This window comes from Rhincodon typus, chromosome 38 (assembly GCF_021869965.1).
Source record: "Rhincodon typus isolate 14 chromosome 38, sRhiTyp1.1, whole genome shotgun sequence".
Lineage (NCBI taxonomy): Eukaryota > Metazoa > Chordata > Chondrichthyes > Orectolobiformes > Rhincodontidae > Rhincodon > Rhincodon typus.
Window position 1 is genome coordinate 5452146 of NC_063369.1, and position 11522 is coordinate 5463667.

The window sequence follows — 11522 nt, forward strand, 5'->3', positions numbered from 1 at the left end:
AATGCCTACAGTGCAGAGGCAGACCATTCAGCCCATTGAGTACACACTGACCCTCTGAAGAGCATCCAACTCAGACCCACCCCTGGATACTATGGAGCAATTCAACATGGCCAATCCACCCTAACCTGCACATCTTTGGGCTGTGGAAGGAAACCCACGCAGACACAGGGAGAATGTGCAAACTCCACACAGGGAGTCACCCGAGGCTGGGATTGAATCTGGGTCCCTGGCGCCGTGAGGCAGCATTGAGCTATCGTGCCAGGCCTTGACACATTGCATTCCAGATCCTAACCATGAAGAAGCTTTTCCTCATCTTATCATTGTTTCCCCTAACGGGAACTATTTTCTCTGCCCACTCCATCTGGACACTTTGTGATTTTGAGCAAATCTCCTCTCAACTTTTTACTATACAGAGAAAGCAGTCCCAGCTTCTCCAATCTATCCATTTAAGTGAAGTGCCCTATCCCTGGAACCATCTTCCACTGGCATTCTGCCATCTTTCTGGTGAAAATGGAGAGCGGGTCGCAGTATGGGGAATGACCACCTCAGTGCACCAGTGGGAGATGTGCATAAGACAGTTAGCACCAGAAAGGCTTAACTGGTCATGAGATAAGGATATAAAGGAGAGATCCTGGGAGGAGCTAGTCAACATTCATGTGTTGTCCAAGCGGTCATTCGACACTAACAGTAATGTACATTCACTCTTAAGTCAAATCTCACATAAGGCTCTTGTGTAACACTGATGCATTGTAACTAGCTACTAAGTACTATGTAATAAACTTATTCTGTTTATCAACAATGAGCCTATCTTTTGCTCAAGACATCACATCCTTCTCCACTTGGTATCAGTAGAATAGACTAACAAAAAGAATTGGTAGCAGTAATTCTATCTAAGGCATCATCTGATCGAAGTCTTCAAGGCATTAATAGGAAAAGCAGGGTTGATAAAGATAAATTATTTCCACTGGTTGGGGGATTCTACAACTCGGGGGCAACTTAGGGCTTGACCATTTGGGAGAGAGGTTAGGAAGCACTTTTACACACGAAGATCGAGATTTGGAACTCTCTTCCACAAATAGCAGTGGATGACAGATCAGTTGTTAATTTTAAATCCGAGACAGATAATTTTTTTTGTTCCGCAGAAGATATGGGCCAAAGGCAGGTATGTTGAGTTCGTCCACAAATCAGCCATGATCTCATTGAATGGCGGAACAAGCTCGAGGGGCTGAATGTCTTACTCCTGCTCCTATATAGTTCCAGTGAACACAATTACAACACACAGCACATTGACAATGGTCTGGATTTTTGCCATAAGTTCCTGTGGAACCATCTTCGTGGCTTTTGCAGGCACTCGTTTCCAAGAATCTTGTTGATTCTTTCAACATCGGGCACCCATTTGCTCCCTCAACCTTATCCTGCAGGGAAGACCTATCCGGGCTTGAAATCAACAGGCACAAGAAGTCTACTTTCAAGCTATAAGCAGCAAGATCTGGATTTCCTCACACTGCACCCAGGTTGTGATCGTGAAGCTAAATTGGACCATTTCAAAAAATGCAACAGCTTCTAAACAAAAAAACAACAAACGAGAAGTTGGAGCTCAGCTAACATGGGCTGAAGCACGTGCAGAATACAACAAGGCGCGTGACAATGCGCTTCTACGTTTTACAGGAACCCTTTAAAAGAGGGCAGGCAGGCTGGGTTGCTGGACATCGAGCGTGCCTAATGCATTGGAGCGATCTTTATCTTTGCTTATGAGTCAACTCAGCATTCAGAGGCGCCCACATACCCGCTTGCAGGAGTCTACAATCTGCCTGCAGTGACAACGCTCAGACAGTCACATTCCATCAGTTGATCAAGTGCCTCCAAACTCGACCTCTCTGACCTCTCGTGTAATCTTTGATTCAGTGGATTCCCTCAGGCCAAAACTGTTTTTAATCAGCCTCTCTCCCTGTTCCTTCCCCAAAACAAAAAAAAACATGGTCATGACCTTAGCATCCAGTAATGGACATTGATCATCTTTTGCCAGAACTATTTTGGTTCGCTCTCCTGCTTTTTCATTTTGTACTTTCTCTCATCTGGTTTTCTGCACACCTCCTGCTCAAATTCAGACTTCAGGGTGCCAGTCAAAATCATACCCATTGACACAAATTCCTTCAGCGTTCTCCCTTGATGACAGCTATGCTCTGCAATCTCGCCACTTGACTTTGGATTGAAAAGCCCCACTCCAAGGCCCAAGCCCACAATCTAGGCTGAGTTTCTTGACGACAAACCAAGGGAATCCCTCTGAACTGACATACAAGATCCTGTCGTGCAATTCTGATGATGATTGAGGGGAGTTCTCCCCGATGTCTGGGGCCAATGTTCACTCAAAGACAGATTATCAGCGTGTTATCACACAGCCGTTTGTGGGACCTTACCGTGCACACACATGGCTGTACTGTGTGTGGCCAAACGCTGTAATTCAAAAGTAGTTCACTGGCTGTAAGGCACTTCCTGAAGTTATAAAAGGAGCAAATCTTCACATTCAAGTTAGTCAAATATTTCTTCTGCATATGCTGCACTCAACCTTTCTTTCCAACCTGGACATTGTGATAACATTACTGGGACTCACACTCAACTTAATGCTCTGGGGATATTGGTTCAGATCTGAGCACGACACCTACTGGAATCTAAATTTAATCAGCAAATTTGAAATAGTTACTAACTGTACAAGAGTAGTGACAATTGGAGCCATCATCAATTGCTGCAAAAACACATCTGGTTCACTGGCGACATTAGGGCAGGAAACCTGTCTTTTTATCTTACATGTGACTATAGACCCACAATATGTTGTAAACTCCTACCTATTATCTGAAATGGCCCTGTAACAAGTCCAAAGGCAATGAGGAATATACATCAATGGTGTCCCATGAAGACAGATTTGAGAAATGATTTAATTTTTTCCTCCTCCAGTTTAAATTATGATCAATTGTGATCAATTTAATTTCATCCCCTTGTATTTTAACTAGCTGTGGGCTGAATATGTACCTCACTCTTCTCAGGATCACCTACACCCTTCCTGGTTATTACATCAAAGTGTTGAACACTATACATCCTTCCTGAAACACTTTACGAAGTGATGTAGGAAATTCAGTGGCAAATTGCACAGAGATCTCCCACAAGAACAGCATAATCAGGTGTTCTTAAGAAGTGTTGACTGAGGGGATAAATATTGACCAGACTTACAGAGAGAATTCCCCAACCCTTCTTCAAAATTGTTCCAGGGGATTTTCTGAGTCTGCCAGAGAGAATCTGAGATAAACATCTCTACTGACAGATGCTCTCTCTGTCAGTGGAGCACTCCCTCAAAGCTGCAAACAAGGATCAAGTTTTGTCTTTGAGTCAGCTCCTATTCAAACCAGCCCACATTGGGAAAGATACATGCAAACATACTCAGGCAATTACCAATAGAGAAAAACAATGTCCCAGGAATCTCCCCGACACTGATCGAAAGTTTATCCTATTGTAGGAACCACAGCAAAGCACACACCAGCTGCTGTCCTCATCATCAGCTGCCTTCATAATGGAGTGGTTTTGGACCTTGAATCTAAGGCAGGATGTGCTGACCTTGGAGTGTATCCAGAGGAGGTTTGTAAGAACGATCCCGGGATGAAGGGCTTGTCACATGAGGAGCAGTTGAGGACTCTGGGTCTATACTCGATGGAGTTTAGAAGGATGAGGAGGGGATCTCATTGAAACTTACAAAATACTGAGAGGCCTGGATAGAGTGGATATGGAGAAGATGTTTCCACTAGTAGGAGAGACTGGGACCCGAGAGCACAGCCTCAGAGCGAAGGGACCACCCTTTAGAACTGAGGTGAGAAGGAATTTATTCAGCCAGAGGGTGGCGAATCTGTGGAACTCATTGTCACAGAGAGCTGTGGAGACCAAGTCATTGAGTGTCGTTAAGACGGAGATAGATAGGTTCTTGATTGCTAAAGGGATCAAGGGTTACAGGGGGAAGGCAAGAGAATGGGATTGAAAAACATATCAGTCATGATCGAATGGTGGAGCAGTCTCAGTAGGCCGAATCATATATTTTTGTTCCTATATTTTATGAGTCTTATGGGGAGGTGGACGTGGGGGGAAGGAGTTCTGCCTTCTGTATTGAAAACCAGGTCCCACCTGAATTAGGAGGATCCAAGCTGCTAATCGCTATAGAGCCCTGTAAAGGAGTGGGTTCTATTTGGGCCCTGACCTTGGTGAAGTATTGGCTTCATGCAAGGGGTGCTGTCTGATTTGTTAGTCCCGTCATTTGCTATCTAGCGCTGAAAAACATTGTCATCACTGCCCCGCACAAAATCAGCTGGTCTCGGGACTAAATTAGCGGAGCGTCATTCCTTTTCGATCTCTACCTCCATCATGCCTGCCAGTCCTGCTCTCCCTTCACTGTAGGGAGTGTTTCATTCAAGTCAAACTCCAACAATTCAGCCATCCTTCAGCTTACACATCAAATGCAATGAGACTATTGATCTGCACGATCCAGGGGATTGTATTACAAGCTTGTGTTGACAATAATGATGGTTGCAGAGTGGTTAGATAATTAATACTGAGAGACATGGCTTCAAATACCAGCTGAGGAATTTCAATTCATTTTTAAGTCGAAATTAATCATCAGTGACCATGAAGCTACCAGATTACTGTAAAAACTGATGCAGTTCACTCACGTCCTTTAGAGATGGAAATCGGTCAGCAATAACTAGTCGGGTCAGTGTATAATTGATGCTTAATTGGTCTTATGGTCTAGCAACACACACCCAGTTGTGCTCGAGACACTACATCTCAGTAAGGAAGAAGGATTCTAGGAAGGGTATAAACCAACCACAGATAACCAAGGATGTTAAAGATAATAAATTGACTGAAAAAACACACAAAAGGGCTTTTTGTTCGCTGGAGTGTCAGAGGCTAAGGGTGATCTTCTAGAGGTTTATAAAATCATGAGAGGCAATGGATAGAGTGAATAGCCAAGGTCTTTTCCCTGGGGTGGGGGAATCCAAAACAAGAGGGCATAGGCTTAAGGTGGGTGGCATGGTGGCTCAGTGATTAGCACTGCTGCCTCACAGTGCCAGGGACCCCAGTTCAGTTCCACGCTCGGGGAACCGCCTGGGTAGAGTTTGCACATTCTGCCCATGTCTCCATGGGTTTCCTCCAGGTGCTCCGGTTTCCTCCCACAGTCCAAAGACGTGCAGGCTAGGTGGATTGGCCATGATAAATCGTCCCATAGTGCCCAGGGATGTACAGGTTAGGTGAGTCAGCCAGGGGGAATACATGGTTACAGGGATAGGATGGGATTCTGTTCAGAGAGTTGGTGTGGGTTCAATGGGCTGAATGGCCTGCTCCCACGGTGTAGGGATTCTATTCTAAGCTGAGAGGGCAAGATTTAAAATGGGGTAACATTTTCACGTAAATGGAACTAGCTGCCAGAAAAGGTGGTGGAGGCAAGTATAATTACACCATTTCAAAGGCATTTGGGCACCAAGAGGAAGGGTTTAGAGGGATATGGGCCAAATGCTGCCAAGTGGGACTAGATTAATATAGGACATCCGGTGGGCATGGACAAGTTGGACCGAAGGGTCTGTTTCTGTGCTGTACATCTCTATGACTCTATGTTTCACCACCACTTTCCCTAACACACTTATGAGTGTGTCGCTGACCTTGCCAATTATGCTCAGAAGCCACGAATGGGCTAAAGGCAAACTTGGTTACTTTCAGGTTTTGTTTTTAAATTGTGTGTGAGATAAAAATGGGGAAGTAGAGAGTTGGGAACTTTGGATGTCGCCGTTGCTTGCAAAGTGAAAACAAGTTGCCTTCAGGGCTTTCTGATAAGTCAGACCCTGAGCTAGCTCATGTGAAAAATAAAGTCAACGTTAAAAAGTTTGCCTGTGTTTTTGATACTGTAAATTCAGCGGCTGAGATAATCCCTTCCTGGCACCGGTCCCTCACCTCCCCTGCTGGTTTTACTCCTGTTAGTAGCCCTTCCCAACATTAACACTCCTGCCTGCTTTGTAACTGTGTTCCAGAAATATCTGACATGGCACACCCCCTATTTGGTGAAGCACCTTCTCAAAAGAGAACTGAGCACATAACCTAGTGTGACCCTGGATGTCTAACCTGAAGGGGTTAAAAAAAAACTTGCATATACATGGTGATTTTCGTGGTGGCTCAAACTACTTTCCAGGTACTTATCAGAATTGATACAGTGTGGAGCTGGAGGAACACAGCAGGTCAGGCAGCATCACAGGAGCAGGAAAGTCAACGTTTCGAGCCGGGACCCTTCATCAGGGGTGAGGTAGGTGGAATGGTGATAGGTGAACACAGGTAGGGGACTGTAGAGATTGGTCACTGTGAAGGGTGGGGCGGATAGGTGAGGAGGAAGATGGACAGGTTGTATCAGGTCAAGTGAGAGGGAGAGCTGGACATGGGATGAGGCCAGGGATGGGGAGATTTTGAAACTGGTGAATTCCATGTTTGGGCCATTGGGCTGTATGGTCCTGAGGCGGAATATGAGGTGCTGCTTCTCCAGTTTTTTGCGTGGTGTCATTGTGGCACTGGAGGATGGACGTGTCATCCAGGGAGTGGGAGGGGGAGTTAAAGTGGTTTGCGACCAGAAGGTGTTGTTGATTATAGCTTACAGAGCGCAGATGATCCATGAATCTGTCACCAAGTGTACGCTTGGTCACACTAATGCAGAGGAGACCACATCGGGAGCAACAGATACAGTAGACCAGGTTGGAGGATGGACAGGTGAACCCCTGTCAGATCTGGAAAGTTTGTCCTGGGCCTCGAATGGAGGTGTAGGGGCAGGTGTAGCACTTCCTGCGGTTGCAGGGAAAGGTGCTGGGGGTGGTGGGGCTAGTGGGGAGTGTGGAGTGGACGACAGAGTCACAGAGTGAGCAGTGCGTATGGAAGGCAGATGGGGTGGGGAGGAAAATATCTCTTTGGTTGTGGGGTCAGATTGCAGATGGCGGAAGTGGCGGAGAATGATACGTTGGTTGTGGAGGTTGATGGGGTGATATGTGACTTTGTGAAGTGTAGTCACGACTGTCACATAGGGATTGCAACAGCCTGCTCCCGCAAACAGCAATAGGACAATGACCAGATTTCCTGTTTTCTGGTAGCAGCAGTGTGTACTATCTACAAGATGTACTGCAGAAATTCACCAAAGATCCTCAGACAGCACCTTCCAAACCCACGGCCGCTTCCAACCAGAAGGACAAGGGCAGCAGATACATGGGAACATCACTCCCTGCAAGCTCCCCTCAAAGCCACTCACCATGGAATATTCTCCATTGACCTAGCTAACTGCAGCTCCAACAACACTTGAGAGGCTTGATACCATCCAGGACAAAGCAGTTTGCTTAATCAGGACTGACCCAACACCCACCTTCAACATGCATTCCCTCCATAACTGACCTACAGTAGCAGCAGTGTGAAAAATCTATAAGATGCACTGCAGAAATTCAGGTTCCTTAGATAGCACCTTTCAATCCCACAACCACTACCAGCAGATACATGGGAACAGCTGAAAGCTCCCATTTGAGCCACAAACCATCCCAATCTGTAACTACATATCGCTGTTCCTTTAGTATAGCTCGGTCAAAACTCTGGAGCTGCCTCTCTACTGGCACTGTGGCTGTCCTTACACCACATGGATGGCAGCGGTTCAAGAAGGCAGCTCACCCCCACCTTCTCAAGGGGCAACTAGGGATGGGCAATAAATACTGATCTCATCAACAAATGTCCACATCCCGTGAACCAATAAACAGGGTCTAGACCCGAAACGTCAGCCTTCCTGCTCCTCTGATGCTGCTTGGCCTGCTGTGTTCATCCAGCTCTACACCTTGTTATCTCAGATTCTCCAGCATCTGCAGTTCCTACTATCTCTCATAGAAGCATAGAATCCCTATTCTAATTGGAATTCATATCAGAAGTGTCCACTAACAACATATAAAGTAAGAAAAGCAGATAAACTGGCACTGAATCACAACACACTGAACAGCCCATGAATGGGAGACTCAGGAAACCATGGAAACCAGGCTCCCTTGACCTAGATGTGAAGGGTTCGTGGCAGTGTGTTACAGGTCACCCTACCAGAGAGCCCAAGTTGCTGTGGCAGCACAGTCTGCTCATGTTGTAGCCTGGAGCTACAGATAGTGATGGGAGAGGCTCCAACATTCCCTCCACCACATGCCTGAGCAGGAATCTCTCTTAGCCTTGCTCACAGCCATTGACCCATGTTGGAAAGATTTGCAAGCAGTTGTTTAACTACATTGTGAATCCTTTGGCCATTGAGTTCTGGAATGGGATTCGAAGCCAGAGCCCCTGGGTCAGAGACAGGGATGCTGCCAATAAGCACTCCTATATGAAGGGTAGGAGGCTACAATCCATCCTGAGGGTTCCATTACAAGTTTTTGTGTTAGAGCATTAGAGCCAAAATTCTCAGGAGAAGTTAAAGCAATGGACTGGGGACTCTGGAAATCTGAAGTAAAAACAGAAAGCACTGGAAAAGTGCAGCTAACAGTCATAGAGTCATAAGGCATGAAAACAGACCCTTCGGCCCAACTCACCAATGCTGACCAGCCTATCCAGCCTCTCCTTCTAACTCAAACCTTCCATTTCTGGCAACATCCTGGTAAATCTTTTCTGCACCCTCTCTAATTTAATAATATCCTTCCTAGAGCAGGGCAGCCAGAACTCTACACAGTACTCCGAAAGTGGCCTGACTAACGTCCTGTACAGCCTCAACATGACATCCCAACTCCAGTACTCGATGGTCTCAGCAATGAAGGAAGGGTCCAGACCCGAAACGTCAGCTTTCCTGCTCCTCTGATGCTGCTTGGCTTGCTCTGTTCATCCAGCTCTACACCTTGTTATCTCTTAAGCATGTTAAACACCTTCTTTACCACCCTGTCTACCTGCAACATAACTCAGATGCTAAGAGAACTGCTGACTTCTTCCAGCACTTTCGTTTCTCAATCCCAGAAAGAAAAACCGACCCAACTCAGTATTCCCTCACTCTGTATTTTGGAAAAGTACAAAAACGTGCACTCTTCAGCAACCTGTTCAGGCATGTATATGACATACCCATGGGGCATGAACTTTCTAGCCCAGAGGTAGGGACATTATCAACGTAGCATAATTGCACACTGGTTCTGATGATGGAGCGAGAGAAGCCACAAGATTAAAAAAGGAGGCACCGCAACTACTCAGTGCTCATGTTTATTTTTCAATGAAGGTGGCCTTGGAAAAAATATTAAATATTACTGGAGCTGTTAACTTTGTTAGCATCAGTTTTTGAAGAAAATGTTTCGCTGTAACTGTGCTGATTACTCCAAAGTATTTAGGACACAAAAACAGGCCATTCAGCTCAATGCTGGTGTTTCTGTTCCAATTTAAGCCGCCTCCTCCAACAACCTGGAAACTTGAATCCACTTCAACAGGAGGGAACTCAAGAACACAAGAGAGATGAACAGCACCCAGGGCTGAAGCTGGACTGTATCGGAATCGAAGCGGTTTCCCTTCTAAAACTTGGCTCGTGCACAAAAATCTCACTACCTCCAGAGAAGAGAAAGTAATAACAGTTTAATTTAAACTCTTCTGAATTGTAATGGGCTTTTCTGGCTGGTTAGGGGTATTTACCTGATGGTGGCTAATTTAGAATAATTCGAACGAATTAAAGATGTCAATGAACTCCTGAGATAAAAGGGGATTGGAATGCCTACCCATGATTTTGCCATTCAAACATGTAATTGTTCCAAAGAAACTACAAACTGCAGAGATTAGATAATTCAAATTAAGGGCTTCACTTTGTTCTCCAATTGATACAAGTTACATTTCCTCCGCAATGGCTGTTGGAGCTCTTGGGTTTGCTTGGGGGGTAAATGATGGTCACTGGTGAGTGCAAGATAGTGCAAGGAAGCAGAGGGGAACAGGAGCAGGAGTAGGCCATTCCACCCATCCAACCTGTTCCACCATTCGAGAGCATGGAAGATCATTGACCTCAAAGCCACTTTCCCCTCACTATGCCCACCTCCCTGAATTTATTGGGTATCTAGAAATCTATCAATCTCTGTCTTGATCATTCTTAATGACTGAGTCCCCACAGCTCTCTGGAGCAAAGAATTCAATAGATTCCCCACCCTCCAAATGCAGAAATGCCTCCTTTTCCTAGTCTTAAATGACTTGACTCTGATTATTGAGTGGTATGCACAGCAAAGAAACACAGACCCCTGGTACTACACAGCCCCTGACCCTGGGGAAACATCCTTTCTGCACCCAACCTACTCAGAATTTTGTAAGTTGCAATGAAATCACACCTCATTCTTCTAAACACCCAGTCTCCTCAACCTTTTCTTGTCAGAAAGTCCCAACAACCCAGGAATTAGTCTGGCGAGAAAATAAAACCGAACCAACTGCGGATGCTGTAAATCAGAAACAAAAACAGAAGTTGCTGGAAAAGCTCAGCAGGTCTGGCAGCATCTCTGGAGAGAAATCAGAGTTAATGTTGCGGGTTGAGTGACCCTTCCTCAGAACTGATTAGTCTGGGGTGAAGCTCTGTCGCACTCTCTCGATTATTTTAAAAGACACCATTAATCCCAGTGAAACAGCTCCTGTGGGGTAAATAAAATTTAACTTGGAATATTAGCATGGAAACTTATCAAAAGCAAATCAAAAGGACGTTATCCCAGGTGATGATGCACCGTAGCCCCTGAGGTGCCCACTGGTCTCAAAAGACCTCTGATGTGCCAGTGCATATTCCCTCTCGATCGACACCCATTGCAAGTATACCTGCTGAAGAGTTTACACCCTTGCTATTGAAAGTTCACCTTTCTTTAACCAAGAGACCAAAACCACACGCAACACTGCGGGTTCAATCTCAGCAAGAGTCTGCACAACTGAAGGAAGACATTCCGAGGGAGATTGGAGGATTGTGCTTTGCCATGTATGATCACAAACCTGCTCTGGGTAAACAGGTTCTGTAAGAGTTTGTAACATGGTGCACAGAAGAATCCTCTCCTTCCAGCTCTCCTGTCACCATAACAGGTGCGCGTTTTGGCTAACAACCTTGCGATCAGAATTAACGACATATTGATATTATTTGTAAATTTTGTCTTTTCAAAAAAAAAAATCTGGTCTATAATCTGAAGAAGGGTCCTGACCCGAAATGTCAACTTTCCTGCTCCTGCCTGGCCTGCTGTGTTCCTCCAGCTCCATACTGTGTTATCTCAGACTCCAGCATCTGCAGTTCTTGCAGTATGCCTGGTCTTTATCCCCATCTTTTGCAGTCCAGAGAGAAAAGACAATAATATTGGTCACGGACATACAGGAACTTCATTTCAAGGCATATACAATGAACATAGAACATAGGACATAGAACAGTACAGCACAGTACAGGCTCTTCGGCCCACGGGGTTGTGCCAACTTATTATCCTACTCTAAGATCAAATTACCCTGCACACCCTACATTTTACTATCATCCACGT